Raw genomic sequence first — 16,961 nt, 5'->3', positions numbered from 1 at the left:
CACACAGTCTGGTGTATTCATTTGAGAAATCTAAGCTAACTTGACACTGCTGTAGAATAGTGTAGGAGGCTCTCGATCCAAAGGTTGCCGGTTTGATTCCACCATTGGACATGAGACAAACCTTTACCAAGTGTTATCAAATGTAATTTTTAAATTTCTGAATTGAGTACTGCAACATTGTAGTCGTCTTCTATGAATGAGTTGAAAAAAACTGAAGACACTCACTGAAATGTAACAAATTTATTACTAATTTCACACACACACAAACACTCAGAAACACGTGTGAAATTAAACCTGAAGCAATAAAAACAGGAATAAATTAAATTCAAAATAGAAAAAAAAAGATATATAACATAAATAAAGTAAAAGCAATAAATGAACAAATATAGAAAATAATTAAATTTAGGAAACATTACAACAAGAGCAACAAGAGTACAATAATAACAATAAAATAGAATGAATAAATAAATGATAAATACCAAAATAAAATACATACAATAAATAAACAAAAAATGGAAAATGTTTAAAGTTATTAATTTCTTTCTTTATTAAGTCATTTAGAACAAGAAACAATATAAAATAGAATAAAAAGATAACTAAAACAAAACAAAATAAATACAATAAATTAACAAAAGAAACTAATTAGAACAGTAAATTAAGACATTTTTTTCTTTTAAAACTATTTACATGCATATTGACATGTAAAGAATGATCTGAAACCATTTTTTTTCTTCCTCCCTCTTTCTCCTCATCTCCTGCATCCATTCTTCCAGAGACATTCTGTTCTTTTTGGGACAGTATATATTCCCATAATACTGCCCATGACCATTTTCTTTTATGCGCGGCAGGTGGCACTGACGCCATTAGTTTTTTTCCACTGTGCGGGTGCACTTACGCTCTCCGGGTTGGCGGAGGTGAGGGCAGGGGACCAGACGGCACAATCTGTTTGTTTCCAGTTGAGATGACAAACACAACTGGCACAATGAAGGGGCTTAAAAGTACAGGAGCTGGAGGTGGTGGCTGACTGAACACCTGCCTCTGAGCTGCTGACTTCTGCTTATCCACTGCCTGTCCAGCTGTACTCTGGGGAGTCAGGCAGGTTGACCCCTTGCAGCAGAATGCTACTGTCCTGCCTCTTCAGCCTCTTATTGCACCACTGAGTCAGTGTTGTTTGATTGCACTACTCTGCAGTTGTTTGATCAAGTGTTTCCCAGGATTTTAGGAGACTGTGGTGGGAGAGTCTCTGACCCTCGGGGGATTTAATGTGTGTGTACGTTTTTAAGCCTGATGGATCACACTTAAGTGCATTTTGAGACCATGGATATAAATTGCTGTATATGAACATACGTTGATAAATAAGAACTTACAAAGGCATATCAGAAGTATTTTAAATTTAATTCAGAATAAAACAATACCAAAAACTAACTCAGTTGCTGAAGTTTATTAGGGAGGTCTGATTTCACCTAAAAATGAAGATAACTGCAATTAATCAAAAGGAATGAAAGCAGGAGGTGCCTTTGGAACACACATTTTGTACCCTAGTCTGGTTATGTATGCAGTTCCCTGTAAATGGATTAAATATTAGGCACACCACTCAGAAACTCTGGTCATGCCATTTTGCCTTACTCGATTCATTGTGGAGAAGTCTCTCTCACAGTTTACCCTGGAAACTGGGTTGACCAGCGCAACTGCTGCCAAGTGGCTCAGCAGGGGGTAGATTTGTCCCCATTCATCACACTCACTTGCCAGGAGAGTCACAACTTGAGATTGGTTCTTGTCCTAGAAAAAATATTTTAGAGAGATGTTGATTATTTATATTGCACAAGTTTTGCCTTGATCTTGAATTGAATAATTAAGTTATTTAAAGTTGGAGTTACATCAAAAAAGTGTTTATTTAAATCAGGAGGGGAGAATATACATTAAAAAGCCGGTGCACCCGGTGGAAAGCGACCGACGCCGCAGGCCGTGGAGAAGCCATTCCACAGCGTGGGTGGAGCCCGTAGAAATATACCGTTTTTTCACGACCATACGGCGCACCGTACTAAAAGGCGCAGTCTCAGTGGTGTGCCGTTACTGTGTTTTTAACACACATAAGGCGCACCTAATTATAGGGCGTGAGTTTTATATACAATCCACACAAGCATACAAGTTTTTGTATTTAAAAATAGATCGGGAGCAAAACTGAGTTTGTTTGTGCTTTATTTAAAACACGGTTGAACAAGCAAGTGTGCGTCATAACTCAAACCCATCGAAGTCTTCATCTTCTGTTTCTGCATTGAACAGCTGTGCTAAATCTCCATCAAACATGCCAGGTTCACTGTCTTCACTGTAAAAGCCGTGTGGCTCCTCGGAAATGATGCCGGCTTTTGCGAAAGCTCGAACAACAGTGCTAGCAGACACGTTAGCCCAAGCATCTACAATCCACTCACAAGCTGTGGCGTAACTTGCCGTAACTTAGTGAAACTATGGTCTCCATCAGTCATCCATTGCTCCCACGCCGCTCGCAGTCTGACTTTGAACGGCCGATTCACACCGATGTCCAGCGGTTGGAGTTCCTTTGTCAGGCCTCCCGGAATGATAGCAAGCTCAGAGTTCGTTTGCTTAACTTGTGTTTTCACATCGGCTGTGAGATGGGCACGCATAGAGTCACAGATCAACAGCGATGGCGATGCGTGGAAAAAACCACCTGGTCTTCTTACATACACCTCCCGCAGCCACTCTTTCATAATTTCCTCATCCATCCAGCCCTTTTTATTTGCCTTAATGATAACTCCAGCTGGAAACTTCTCTTTAGGCAAAGTCTTTCTCTTAAAAATCACCATAGGCGGCAGTTTCTGTCCATTAGCATGGCAGCCTAGCACAACAGTAAAAGAAGACTTCTCGTACCCCGTTGTGCGTATCGCTACCGCGCTGGTCCCAGTCTTCTCCACAGTGTGACTCACCGTGATGTCGAAAGTCCATATCCATCATCCATATTAGTGATGTGGCTGGGCTGGATGTGTTTATCGGTGATATGTTTAAAGCAGTAGGAGCGGAAGCTGGCCAGCTTTTCATTATAATCCGCTGGAAGTTTCTGCGCTACTGTAGTCCTGGTCCGGATGGAACAATGGCACCGTTTCATGAAACGAAAGCACCAAGACGGACCTCCTTGGAAATGTTCGATTTTCATTTCTTCTGCTAGCGTTGCCGCTTTAAGTCGAATGGTGACCGTCGAAACGCTTCTCCCACTCGTTCTTTGCTCGATGATCCACTGCTCGAGTCTTTCCTCCAACTTGGGCCACCTCTCCTTATTTCCACGGAAACTCAGCTGCGTCTTCTTCACCTGTCGGAGCTCGTTTTCCAGCTTCCTCCACTTGCGAACCATCGATCCGTTGATCTTAAATTCTCTTGCGGCTGCTCGATTCCCATGTTCCTCCGCGTAGTTGATGGCCTTCAGTTTAAACACACACCCCTGTACTTTTATATACCGGTACAATCAACGCTCCCACTTCACCCTTTAACGTTCTCATGGTGTTCTCTACTATGTCCGCCTTACAACAACACTCCTGCGCAGGAGTGAGACACTGTCTGACAGGGCGCACTGCACTATAAGGCGCGCTGCACATTTTGAAGAAAATCTAAAACTTTTATGTGCGCCTTATGGTCGTGAAAATACGGTACAGTCCCTGTGTTTTAATTCCCGACTCGGAAACTCTCGAAAACTGCTGAGTTGGTGACACACAAGCCACGGTAACCTCATGTCATAAGTTAGGAAATCAGTCAGTGGGTCTGGATCAAAAGGAGCTGACAGCACTGGGTAGAGGGATGAGATAAATGGGGAGAAATAGCAGGAAATCAGCACCATGGAGGGCAGAAAGTTCGACTTGGTTTGATGAGATCAACAACATAGCCCACTGCTCCATTATCCAACTTGATGGCTTACTCTCTGCATGGGACTATTGCCCAAAAAAGAAGTTGCACTTACCTCAGAGTCAGACCCCCGCTCCGCAGTCCCGCTCCAGTGTCGTTGGAATCTGGGTCGCGCCAAATGCGTCAAGAAAAAAGTGACGTCTATGAGCGGGACGGGTGCAGTAATTAGCGCGCATTCTTCCTCTCGCTTGGTTACGGGCGGTAAGAAAGTACAGCTGTGGAATGGTCTGATAGACTGACAGATCTTTTTTTATTGTTATTGTTTTTCTCTTTCTCTCTCTCTCTCTAAACTTGTCTTCAGTCCAATCTCCCGTCCTGAGCGAGCCTGAGCGACTGTGGAAAGGAACGACTCCCTTTTAACAGGAAGAAACCTCTGGCAGGACCAGACTCAGGAAGGGTGGCCACCCGCCTCGACCAGCTGGGGTTTGACTACTCAAAAGCCTGCACACCCAGGCCATTTTCTCTCAAACATGGTAGAAACACTACTTTCCAAAAGAATGATTAAAATGGACTTTTTGATGATTAACATCAACTAAAAAATGATAATGGATAAATCTATCTATTATTTGTCTGTTGGAATTCTCAACAGTAGGCACGGCAACAGTTTCCGTAGTGTAGCGGTTATCACGTTCGCCTCACACGCGGAAGGTCTTTATTTCATTCTTGTGTGTAGATGTATGACTGCACGTTTCTGATGGCAACATCAACATATTCATAATTATGGATAGGAGGGAGCCTCATCTGCTATTCTTGACATGCTGGAAAGAAAACAGCAAATGTTCTGCATCGTACAAAAGCGGATCCCGCCCTGCGTCCTATGAGCTGTCCCCAGGCACCACTCTGGAGCTCTGTGAGAATGCATTTCCAGCAGATAATCTCTGTCGTAAAGTCATTTTTTGGACGTTTTCAAGAGATTCTCCAATGCTGAGGTGTGAAACGGACTTTGGTGAACCACCAGCTACTCAGCGAAAATGGCACCCTCCCTGTCAAGGAATCGAACCCCATTCCTCCGCGTGACAGGCGGATTCTAACCTTTGGCCAGCGAAGATACAGAATGTGTTGCTTAACTGTCGTGCCCATATTAAGAATACAAGCTGTAAGAGCACCGCTGAAAAATTTAACCTTTATGTTGTCATGCATTTGCATGACTAAGAGCATAGTTTGCCTGTGGAAGGGGTTCCATGGCCGTACCCGCCGGTTTTTGGACTGCCTCAGAGGTCCTAACACTTCCGAACACATTCTGTCAGGTCCGAACAAGGTCCGAACACTTTCCTAACGACATCAAAGAGTTCCTAACGAGGTCCGAACAAGGTCCGAACAAGGTCCGAACAAGGTCCGAACACAGCCAAAAATGGGGCAAAAGGGACACGTGACGTGACGTCGGAGGGGGCGCGGTTAACGCTTTTGAGTGTCGGCCATATTTTTCTTCGCATACACTTGTGACAAGCACGGGAACAAGGTTTGTAAACTTGATTAATACTCATAAAAGTAACGCCATGTATAAGCCGAATGTTAAACCGTGGGACAAACAATATGCAATTTAATCTTCCGTCCTCTCGGCACTTTATCCAAGTTGTATTTCAACTTCCTTGTAACGTAGCCATTTTGCCAATGGAAGTTCTGCCTGTAATAGCGTCGCTGTTCATACCTGCATTGTGTGGCGACGGTGGGGATGTTAGTGATATGACAGAATCAGAAGACAAATAGTAACTTATTTTTTTGTTTATTTGCCTTATAAACTCTGCCGATTCCTCGGGGAAAGCCTTAAGATTTGAACTATCTTTTTTTGCATTTATTGTCCGTCAGTGCAATAGTAATTAATCGGCTATCTGTGGGGTTTTCTCCACTCTGGTAACGGAGCCTGGTTATGTGTTTGAGCAGAGCAGACAGATGTGTCCAGATGTATTAACCCTTGTTTTCTGGTCATATTTTTGTTACTCAAGCAATGCTTGTTGGTCTGGTGGACCCGCTGCATTTTTGGGGTTTTTAATTCAACACAATCAAACAATTTTATGTTAAAATACTCTACAGATGTTTACTTCATCCCAATTTCAAGCAATATAAACAACAAGGTTTTTTGGTATAACTATCATGTATTATTCATTTACAACTTTTTTACAACTTTGAACATTTACGAAACATAAGTAAGATCTCAATCTCAGCTCGGCTGCTGACCACTTGGTCCTGGGGCCTGCTGCTGTCTAGCTGTGGTTCATTCTCATTTAGGAGATAGCTGATGATTAATGTCATCCTCTTCTAAAAGTCACTGTCAGACTCTGAATTTGATCTTCATATTCTGAAACCTCCTCCCCCACATTGTCATCAAATGTGTCTGTCTTGACCAAAATCAATTTCAAGGCCTTGTGTGCGATGAATCTTTTGGTTGTTGCGGAGAATCGGTTGTATTAGTAGTTATCACTGGGAAAGCTATATTTATTGCCCCCCCCCCCAAAAAAAAGAGGAATATGATAACAGGTGCAAGTGCGTGAATGTCGGTTTGACACACGCACATGTGTATAATTACAACAAACAGTTTGAAAGTAGTGTTTGTTTTACAGATCACCAAGAAGCTGGCTGGCGCTATTGGGGACAGTGCTGCATGGATGACAAACATCGGCAACGAGCTTGGCCAGGTTCTGAACTCTGTTCTGACGACGGGTGAAGGTGCAGGGTTGGAAGAGTTGTGCCATGGCATCGTCACTCGATACAAGAATGCGGGCCAAGCTGAACCTGAGGTCATCTATGTTGACCGGGACTGCTGCAGCCAGTCAGGTGGGTAAAAATGATCTTTATCAAATATACGTTTGAAAAACTGTGTGCCACACACACACACACACACTGTTACCACTCCACTTGTGGGAGGAGGGGTACTGGCAATTGGGCAGCGGCTGACTTTGTTTTTCACAGGTGTGTCTTCAGTGGTCAAACTCTTCCACCCATGGAGGTCTGCAGTGCGCTTGGACAGCTTCCATTTCATGCGGCGTTTTAACTGCGGCGTTAAGTTTACATTAAGTGTCTGTCTGTCTGTCTGTCTGTTCGCAGATGATTGCTCGTCTGTTACTGTGTGATTATTGTTACAATGTTAATAAAGTTTGATCATTTTACTTGAACCAAGAACAGCCTTCACATTTTTATTTAATTTCCATTTGCAAAACAGGACGACAGTGAGTGTGAGTGACATCCATTTAATGCAATTGTCAAAAGTGAAGCCGGAATTACTTGGAGAATTATTTTACATTTATTAACAAAACCCAACACTCTTTGTCTCAACCAAAGATTTTTTAAAAATACTTTCTTTGCTCAATTTGGAATTTGTTTCATTCACTTGTGTTGCACAAATAGTGATACAGATAGATAGCTAGTGTTAGCCCGATTTTTTCATTGGAAGCCCAAGAACAAGCTGGAGAAATCGTTTATTAAAAAAGTATTTATCAGTGGTCACATAGTAAAGTATATTGCAGCGCTGGACTCGGAGTGCCAGAGCTCCCGCAGGAAATCCGTCAGGCCGAGTCCCGATATCCGGAAACATGTCATATTTATATTCAGCTTTATCTCACAGAAGTTGTTTTCACACTTGTCAGAGTATAATTGGCCAGTTTTGGGTGACATGCTCAGGCCAGCTGCTGTCCTTGTTGTGTTCTTTGGATGTGAGAAACAATGTGTGTGTATGTGTGAGTGCTGTTTTAGGCGTGGATCTAATGTACCAGACCTATCTGCCCTAATAGAGATATTCTGTCTGACCCAGTTGTTTATGTCCTTCTAAAGTCTTGGACCCTTTTAAGGTCATCGATTGTGCAGTATGAGCAGAGTGGAAAAGTACCAGCTAGGAACAGAGGTTATTTAGGAAAATACAGAATATGAATTTATAATGTCTAAGATCAAAGCCAATTATAACACTCAAATAATTGAGTGTACCAAAAAAAGAGGGGAAAAATGATGGGAAACTTACTTACATTTACAGTTATACACATTTTGTGTGCTGCCCCCTACAGTAGGCTTTAGTAACGTCCAAAGCACTGTGGTATGTTGGGGTGTTGCCACAATACAGGTTCGAATCCCACAAGAAACATGAAAATTAAATGGATGATAAACCTTGCAATAAGTGCAGAGGTGTGTGTAAACAATGTTGAGAAGATAAGAGAATAGAGAAAAGTGGATATAGTGTACGTTTTCCTCCTTTTTTCTCCTTTTCTTTTTCTCTCTTTTCCCCCCCTCCTTCCTCTTTTTTTCCTTTTCCCCCCTTTCGGGCAGTCCCTTTTGCCCCATTTTTGGCCGAAAGGTCAGCACTCTGGACTTTGAATCCAGTGATCCGAGTTCAAATCTCGGTGGAACCTTCAGGTGTGCTGTCATGTTTGTGTTCTGGAAAGAAGATGAGTGGATGAGGTTAGTCAGTTATCCAGTCACACCAGAGTGTGTGATTGACCAATTCCAAAGAGAGGGCTTAAATTGGTTAATGTTGAAAAAGTGGAACATTCAGCTGAGAGTTTCTGTGCTATTTGCCTTCTCACCTCTGGGTGTCACTAATTGAATCTATTTGGTTTCTTCTTGCATATTCATTTGCAATGCATATATTTTTCCATGCTCTCCATTTGGAATTTGGACACAGAAGCCAAAGGAGAAGGAAACAGGAAAAACAATCCCATGGTAACAATCAGCAACAAGGAGAACTACTCAAAAGCCTGCACAATTAACCCGGTGCCCACCCATGGGCCAACCAATCATCCAATCAAGGAGCAGCAATTTCTGCCGGCCGGGATCTGAGCGCCAACTCCATGCGGTGCGCACAAGTTGGTACTGATTTAGGAAAAAGAGGATTGTACAATTTTACTCCTTGGTATGGATACTCTTTCAAAAACGTCCAAAAAATAAAATATGTGGTTGATAAAACTGTGTGACTCAGTCCTTCAACACAAAAGGCAGGCAAAGGAAAATCAGCTGTCCTCTCCATCTAATCATAGGAGCAAGGCAGTAACTACCATAGAGGACACCGAGGTCGTGTCCTCTGTATTTTTAATTTTTATTTTGTTGCTGAAATTGTGGTGATTTTATATTTGAAGAGCCAAGAGTAGCGCTGTTTAATAAAACAGTGGCTCAGTTTGGGCAGACGTGCTGCGCGTCATCGACAACATGCACTGTCGCTATGGTAACTACCACACAAGTCGGACTTTGATGTTGTTACCGTTAGTGAGTCAGTCAGTCACACCAGTCACTGAAAGAGGAGCACATCAAGCTAAACATGTAGGTGGAGAGCAGTTTAAGTGGTAGATGACTGTGAGAAAAAATGCATTTTAATGTGGAGATATTTGTATTGCAGCCCAGCGTCCTACTCGGATAGCAAGGAAACATGAATCAAAGTTTAATTTGTATATATTATCCCTCTGTCCCGGGACAGTTCATTCCTTTTTATTCCTAATCCATGACTTGATGAAATTCATTCTCCAGTTTTACATTGTAACTCATTTGCAAATCATTTAGGATGAGGCTGATGTTCTCTGATAACAAACTAAACAAATAAACCTAAAAGTCATTATGATGTTGTTTTTGTTCCTTTAAGACTCTGAAAATGGCCAGATTTAAATAATGGAATTAAATAAATTTCCAGGGGAGCCCCGAACCCGACTAGAAGTTCTGACTCATGACCTCAGTATTTTTTGGGCCTCTGCACCTAAAACCTCACTCAGGTAAAAGAATCAAAGTGTCATCAGCAACATTTACTAACACTTCCACCAGTAAAAGTATTTATTCTGCAGAGCAGCTCTCAGCGTTTGCTGTTAGATATAAAGTTGCCTGTTTGACAGTTTAAAGTGGCAGCACGTGCACTTTTTCTACCATCCAAGTACTAACCAGGCCCGACCCTGCTTAGCTTCCTAGATCTGACGAGATCGGGCGTGTTCAGGATGGTATGGCCGTAAGCGAGAGAATCAGTCACAAATCAGCTTTTTATAGATGCTGAAACAACATCTATCACTGTGTTCTGACTTCTAAAATATAATGTAACTGTTTAAAAATGAGCAATTTGTGATGATTTCATCTAACTAAGCAGCCTCAGTCTCTCTGTGTGACGCTGAACACAAAACTACACACAGGGAACAGAAGAGGTCGACAGACACTAAGTTATCTGAGAGTCTCACTTTCAGCTGCAGAGAACCAACACGAGAGAGAAGAACATGTGCAGGATCAAAATCAGCCTCTCAAGCCAATTAGGTGAAAAACTAAAAGAAACATATGGTTCAAGCAGCTATATAATAGATATTTGTTACGGTGAGTTTTGCTTACGGCCACACCACCCTGAACACGCCTGATCTCGAAAGCTAAGCAGGGGGCCTGGTTAGTACTTGGATGGGAGACTGCTTGGGAGTACCAGGTGCTGTAAGCTTTTTCTCTTCTCTCGACCACCTGCATGTCTTTTGTTGCAACGTCTGATCACCCTGTGACACATGAGGAAGTTGGTCATCTTCAGCTGCTGCTGCTTTGTTGGCAGACACGAAGGGATCTGAGAGTCTCAGTTTCAACTGCAGGTAATAATCACATCAGGGATGAAGATGTGCCCACTACAAGTTAGCCTTTCTCGGCAATTATCTGGTTACATCGAGGAACTGTATGATTCCAGTACCTATATAATGCACATTTGTGACAGACATTGTTGCTTACGGCCACACAACCCTGAATATGCCCGACCTCGTCTGATCTTGGAAGCCAAGCAGGGTTGGGCCTGGTTAGTACTTGGATGGAAGACCGCTTGGGAATACCAGGTGCAGTAAGCTTTTTCTCTTCTCTCTACCCCCTGCATGTCTTTTGTTGCAACGTCTGATCACCCTGTGACACATGAGGAAGTTGGTCATCTTCAGCTGCTTCTGCTTTGTTGGCAGACACGAAGTGATCTGAGAGTCTCAGTTTCAGCTGGAGAGAATAATCACGACAGGGAAGAAGATGTGCCCAATACGCATCAGCCTTTCTCGGCAATTATCTGGTTACATAGAGGAACTGTATGATTCCAGTACCTATATAATGCACATTTGTGACAGACATTGGCGCTTACGGCCACACCACCCTGAATATGCCCGACCTCGTCTGATCTCGGAAGCCAAGCAGGGTTGGGCCTGGTTAGTACTTGGATGGGAGACCGCTTGGGAATGCCAGGTGCAGTAAGCTTTTTCTCTTCTCTCTCCCACCTGCATGTCTTTTGTTGCAACGTCTGATCACCCTGTGACACATGAGGAAGTTGGTCATCTTCAGCTGCTTCTGCTTTGTTGGCAGACACGAAGTGATCTGAGAGTCTCAGTTTCAGCTGGAGAGAATAATCACGACAGGGAAGAAGATGTGCCCAATACGCATCAGCCTTTCTCGGCAATTATCTGGTTACATAGAGGAACTGTATGATTCCAGTACCTATATAATGCACATTTGTGACAGACATTGGCGCTTACGGCCACACCACCCTGAATATGCCCGACCTCGTCTGATCTCGGAAGCCAAGCAGGGTTGGGCCTGGTTAGTACTTGGATGGGAGACCGCTTGGGAATGCCAGGTGCAGTAAGCTTTTTCTCTTCTCTCTCCCACCTGCATGTCTTTTGTTGCAACGTCTGATCACCCTGTGACACATGAGGAAGTTGGTCATCTTCAGCTGCTGCTGCTTTGTTGGTAGACAGGAAGTGATCTGAGAGTCTCAGTTTCAACTACAGATAATAATCACATCAGGGATGAAGATGTGCCCACTACAAGTTAGCCTTTCTCAGCAATTATCTGGTTACATCGAGGAACTGTATGATTCCAGTACCTATATAATGCACATTTGTGACAGACATTGTTGCTTACGGCCACACAACCCTGAATATGCCCGACCTCGTCTGATCTTGGAAGCCAAGCAGGGTTGGGCCTGGTTAGTACTTGGATGGAAGACCGCTTGGGAATACCAGGTGCAGTAAGCTTTTTCTCTTCTCTCTACCCCCTGCATGTCTTTTGTTGCAACGTCTGATCACCCTGTGACACATGAGGAAGTTGGTCATCTTCAGCTGCTGCTGCTTTGTTGGCAGACACGAAGTGATCTGAGATTCTCAGTTTCAACTGCAGATAATAATCACATCAGGAAAGAAGATGTGCCCACTACAAGTTAGCCTTTCTCGGCAATTATCTGGTTACATAGAGGAACTGTATTATTCCAGTACCTATATAATGCACATTGTTCACAGATATTGTTGCTTACGGCCACACCACCCTGAAAATGCCCGACCTCGTCTGATCTCGGAAGCCAAGCAGGGTTGGGCCTGGTTAGTACTTGGATGGAAGACCGCTTGGGAATACCAGTTGCAGTAAGCTTTTTCTCTTCTCTCTACCACCTGCATGTCTTTTGTTGCAAAGTCTGATCACCCTGTGACACATGAGGAAGTTGGTCATCTTCAGCTGCTGCTGCTTTGTTGGCAGACACGAAGTGATCTGAGATTCTCAGTTTCAACTGCAGATAATAATCACATCAGGAAAGAAGATGTGCCCACTACAAGTTAGCCTTTCTCGGCAATTATCTGGTTACATAGAGGAACTGTATTATTCCAGTACCTATATAATGCACATTGTTCACAGATATTGTTGCTTACGGCCACACCACCCTGAAAATGCCCGACCTCGTCTGATCTCGGAAGCCAAGCAGGGTTGGGCCTGGTTAGTACTTGGATGGGAGACCGCTTGGGAATACCAGGTGCTGTAAGCTTTTTCTCTTCTCTCTACCACCTGCATGTTTTTTGTTGCAACGTCTGATCACCCTGTGACACATGAGGATGTTGGTCATCTTCGGCTGCTGCTGCTTTGTTGGCAGAAACGAAGTGATCTGAGAGTCTCAGTTTCAACTGCAGGTAATAATCACATCAGGGATGAAGATGTGCCCACTACATATCAGCCTTTCTCGGCAATTATCTGGTTACATAGAGTAACCGTATGATTCCAGTATCTATATAATGCACATTGTTCACAGATATTGTTGCTTACGGCCACACCACCCTGAATATACCCAACCTCGTCTCATCCAGGAAGCCAAGCAGGGTTGGGCCTAGTTTAGTACCTGGATGAGAGACTACTTGGGAATACCAGGTGCTGTAAGCTTTTTCTCTTCTCTCTACTACCTGCATGTCTTTTGTTGCAACGTCTGATCACCCTGTGACACATGAGGAAATTGGTCATCTTCAGCTGCTGCTGCTTTGTTGGCAGACACGAAGTGATCTGAGAGTCTCAGTTTCCGCTGGAGAGAATAATCACGACAGGGAAGAAGATGTGCCCACTACATATCAGCCTTTCTCGGCAATTATCTGGTTACATAGAGGAACCTTATGATTCCAGTACCTATATAATGCACATTGTTCACCAATATTGTTGCTTACGGCCACACCACCCTGAATATACCCGACCTCGTCTGATCTTGGAAGCCAAGCAGGGTTGGGCCTGGTTAGTACTTGGATGGAAGACCGCTTGGGAATACCAGGTGCTGTAAGCTTTTTCTCTTCTCTCTACCACCTGCATGTCTTTTGTTGCAACGTCTGATCACCCTGTGACACATGAGGAAGTTGGTCATCTTCAGCTGCTGCTGCTTTGTTGGCAGACACGAAGTGATCTGAGAGTCTCAGTTTCAACTGCAGGTAATAATCACATCAGGGAAGAAGATGTGCCCGATACAAGTTAGCCTTTCTCGGCAATTATCTGGTTACATAGAGTAACTGTATGATTCCAGTACCTATATAATGCACATTTGTGACAGACATTGTTGCTTACGGCCACACCACCCTGAATATGCCCGACCTCGTCTGATCTCGGAAGCCAAGCAAGGTTGGGCCTGCTTAGTACTTGGATGGGCGACAGCTTGGGAATACCAGGTGCTGTAAGCTTTTAGTCTTCTCTCTACCACCTGCATGTCTTTTGTTGCAACGTCTGATCACCCTGTGACACGTGAGGAAGTTGGTCATCTTCAGCTGCTGCTGCTTTGTTGGCAGACACGAAGTGATCTGAGAGTCTCAGTTTCCGCTGGAGAGAATAATCACGACAGGGAAGAAGATGTGCCCACTACATATCATTCTTTCTCGGCAATTATCTGGTTACATAGAGGAACTGTATGATTCCAGTACCTATATAATGCACATTGTTCACCAATATTGTTGCTTACGGCCACACCACCCTGAATATGCCCGACCTCGTCTGATCTTGGAAGCCAAGCAGGGTTGGGCCTGGTTAGTACTTGGATGGGAGACCGCTTGGGAATACCAGGTGCTGTAAGCTTTTTCTCTTCTCTCTACCACCTGCATGTCTTTTGTTGCAAAGTCTGATCACCCTGTGACACATGAGGAAGTTGGTCATCTTCAGCTGCTGCTGCTTTGTTGGCAGACACGAAGTGATCTGAGAGTCTCAGTTTCAACTGCAGGTAATAATCACATCAGGGATGAAGATGTGCCCACTACATATCAGCCTTTCTCGGCAATTATCTGGTTACATAGTGTAACCGTATGATTCCAGTATCTATATAATGCACATTGTTCACAGATATTGTTGCTTACGGCCACACCACCCTGAATATACCCGGCCTCATCTGATCTCGGAAGCCAAGCAGGGTTGGCCCTGATTAGTACTTGGATGGGAGACTGCTTAGGAATACCAGGTGCTGTAAGCTTTTTCTCTTCTCTCTACCACCTGCATGTCTTTTGTTGCAACGTCTGATCACCCTGTGACACATGAGACGTTGTTCATCTTCAGCTGCTGCTGCTTTGTTGGCAGACACGAAGTGATCTGAGAGTCTCAGTTTCAACTGCAGGTAATAATCACATCAGGGAAGAAGATGTGCCCGATACAAGTTAGCCTTTCTCGGCAATTATCTGGTTACATCGAGGAACTGTATGATTCCAGTACCTACATAATGCACATTTGTCACAGGCATTGTTGCTTACGGCCACACCACCCTGAAAATACCCGACCTCGTCTGATCTTGGAAGCCAAGCAGGGTTGGGCCTGGTTAGTACTTGGATGGGAGACTGCTTGGGAATACCAGGTGCTGTCAGCTTTTTCTCTTCTCTCTACCCCCTGCATGTCTTTTGTTGCAACGTCTGATCACCCTGTGACACATGAGGAAGTTGGTCATCTTCAGCTGCTGCTGCTTTGTTGGCAGACACGAAGTGATCTGAGAGTCTCAGTTTCCGCTGGAGAGAATAATCACGACAGGGAAGAAGATGTGCCCACTACATATCAGCCTTTCTCGGCAATTATCTGGTTACATAGAGGAACTGTATGATTCCAGTACCTATATAATGCACATTGTTCACAGACATTGTCGCTTATGGCCAAACCACCCTGAACATGCCCGACCTCGTCTGATCTCGGAAGCCAAGCAGGGTTGGGCCTGGTTAGTACTTGGATGGGAGACTGCTTGCGAATACCAGGTGCTGTCAGCTTTTTCTCTTCTCTCTACCCCCTGCATGTCTTTTGTTGCAACGTCTGATCACCCTGTGACACATGAGGAAGTTGGTCATCTTCAGCTGCTGCTGCTTTGTTGGCAGACACGAAGTGATCTGAGAGTCTCAGTTTCAACTGCAGGTAATAATCACATCAGGGATGAAGATGTGCCCACTACAAGTTAGCCTTTCTCGGCAATTATCTGGTTACATCGAGGAACTGTATGATTCCAGTACCTATATAATGCAAATTTGTCACAGACATTGTCGCTTACGGCCACACCACCCTGAAAATACCCCACCTAGTCTGATCTCGGAAGCCAAGCAGGGTTAGGCCTGGTTAGTAGTTGGATGGGAGACTGCTTGGGAATACCAGGTGCTGTAAGCTTTTTCTCTTCTCTCTACCACCTGCATGTTTTTTGTTGCAACGTCTGATCACCCTGTGACACATGAGGATGTTGGTCATCTTCGGCTGCTGCTGCTTTGTTGGCAGAAACGAAGTGATCTGAGAGTCTCAGTTTCAACTGCAGGTAATAATCACATCAGGGATGAAGATGTGCCCACTACATATCAGCCTTTCTCTGCAATTATCTGGTTACATAGAGTAACCGTATGATTCCAGTATCTATATAATGCACATTGTTCACAGATATTGTTGCTTACGGCCACACCACCCTGAATATACCCAACCTCGTCTGATCCAGGAAGCCAAGCAGGGTTGGGCCTAGTTTAGTACCTGGATGAGAGACTACTTGGGAATACCAGGTGCTGTAAGCTTTTTCTCTTCTCTCTACTACCTGCATGTCTTTTGTTGCAACGTCTGATCACCCTGTGACACATGAGGAAATTGGTCATCTTCAGCTGCTGCTGCTTTGTTGGCAGACACGAAGTGATCTGAGAGTCTCAGTTTCCGCTGGAGAGAATAATCACGACAGGGAAGAAGATGTGCCCACTACATATCAGCCTTTCTCGGCAATTATCTGGTTACATAGAGGAACCTTATGATTCCAGTACCTATATAATGCACATTGTTCACCAATATTGTTGCTTACGGCCACACCACCCTGAATATACCCGACCTCGTCTGATCTTGGAAGCCAAGCAGGGTTGGGCCTGGTTAGTACTTGGATGGAAGACCGCTTGGGAATACCAGGTGCTGTAAGCTTTTTCTCTTCTCTCTACCACCTGCATGTCTTTTGTTGCAACGTCTGATCACCCTGTGACACATGAGGAAGTTGGTCATCTTCAGCTGCTTCTGCTTTGTTGGCAGACACGAAGTGATCTGAGAGTCTCAGTTTCAGCTGGAGAGAATAATCACGACAGGGAAGAAGATGTGCCCACTACAAGTTAGCCTTTCTCGGCAATTATCTGGTTACATAGAGGAACTGTATTATTCCAGTACCTATATAATGCACATTGTTCACAGACATTGTTGCTTACGGCCACACGACCCTGAAAATGCCCGACCTCGTCTGATCTCGGAAGCCAAGCAGGGTTGGGCCTGGTTAGTACTTGGATGGGAGACCGCTTGGGAATACCAGGTGCTGTAAGCTTTTTCTCTTCTCTCTACCACCTGCATGTTTTTTGTTGCAAAGTCTGATCACCCTGTGACACATGAGGAAGTTGGTCATC

General features: G+C 44.1%; 1 protein-coding gene, 8 non-coding genes and 8 pseudogenes across 9 annotated transcripts in view; 16 read left to right on the top strand and 1 right to left on the bottom strand.

The window, feature by feature from the left end:
* The window catches only part of LOC140296301 (uncharacterized), a 173,703-nt gene that overhangs the window by 79,949 nt on the left and 76,793 nt on the right, over window positions 1–16,961 (bottom strand). The gene's annotated exons all lie outside the window — the stretch shown is intronic.
* On the top strand, window positions 10,555–10,673 carry LOC140276850 (5S ribosomal RNA; annotated as a pseudogene).
* LOC140296758 (5S ribosomal RNA) lies at window positions 10,943–11,061 on the top strand. Its single transcript, XR_011912995.1, has one exon. It is a non-coding gene; the product is annotated as a 5S ribosomal RNA (ribosomal RNA).
* Window positions 11,331–11,449, top strand: LOC140296746 (5S ribosomal RNA). The gene has a single exon (XR_011912994.1). It is a non-coding gene; the product is annotated as a 5S ribosomal RNA (ribosomal RNA).
* On the top strand, window positions 11,719–11,837 carry LOC140276845 (5S ribosomal RNA; annotated as a pseudogene).
* LOC140299785 (5S ribosomal RNA) lies at window positions 12,107–12,225 on the top strand (annotated as a pseudogene).
* Window positions 12,495–12,613, top strand: LOC140290557 (5S ribosomal RNA). The gene has a single exon (XR_011912367.1). It is a non-coding gene; the product is annotated as a 5S ribosomal RNA (ribosomal RNA).
* On the top strand, window positions 13,272–13,390 carry LOC140291622 (5S ribosomal RNA). The gene has a single exon (XR_011912471.1). It is a non-coding gene; the product is annotated as a 5S ribosomal RNA (ribosomal RNA).
* LOC140316413 (5S ribosomal RNA) lies at window positions 13,660–13,778 on the top strand (annotated as a pseudogene).
* On the top strand, window positions 14,048–14,166 carry LOC140273315 (5S ribosomal RNA). The gene has a single exon (XR_011908021.1). It is a non-coding gene; the product is annotated as a 5S ribosomal RNA (ribosomal RNA).
* LOC140300234 (5S ribosomal RNA) lies at window positions 14,436–14,554 on the top strand (annotated as a pseudogene).
* LOC140298002 (5S ribosomal RNA) lies at window positions 14,823–14,941 on the top strand. Its single transcript, XR_011913688.1, has one exon. It is a non-coding gene; the product is annotated as a 5S ribosomal RNA (ribosomal RNA).
* LOC140300098 (5S ribosomal RNA) lies at window positions 15,211–15,329 on the top strand (annotated as a pseudogene).
* LOC140291104 (5S ribosomal RNA) lies at window positions 15,599–15,717 on the top strand (annotated as a pseudogene).
* On the top strand, window positions 15,987–16,106 carry LOC140295966 (5S ribosomal RNA; annotated as a pseudogene).
* LOC140291610 (5S ribosomal RNA) lies at window positions 16,376–16,494 on the top strand. The gene has a single exon (XR_011912469.1). It is a non-coding gene; the product is annotated as a 5S ribosomal RNA (ribosomal RNA).
* Window positions 16,764–16,882, top strand: LOC140289560 (5S ribosomal RNA). Its single transcript, XR_011912267.1, has one exon. It is a non-coding gene; the product is annotated as a 5S ribosomal RNA (ribosomal RNA).

The sequence above is a fragment of the Leuresthes tenuis genome, unplaced genomic scaffold (assembly GCF_036924035.1).
Source record: "Leuresthes tenuis unplaced genomic scaffold, fLeuTen1.0.hap1 SCAF_1, whole genome shotgun sequence".
In the NCBI taxonomy this organism is placed as follows: Eukaryota; Metazoa; Chordata; class Actinopteri; order Atheriniformes; family Atherinopsidae; genus Leuresthes; species Leuresthes tenuis.
This window is presented reverse-complemented; position numbering and strand designations above follow the sequence as displayed.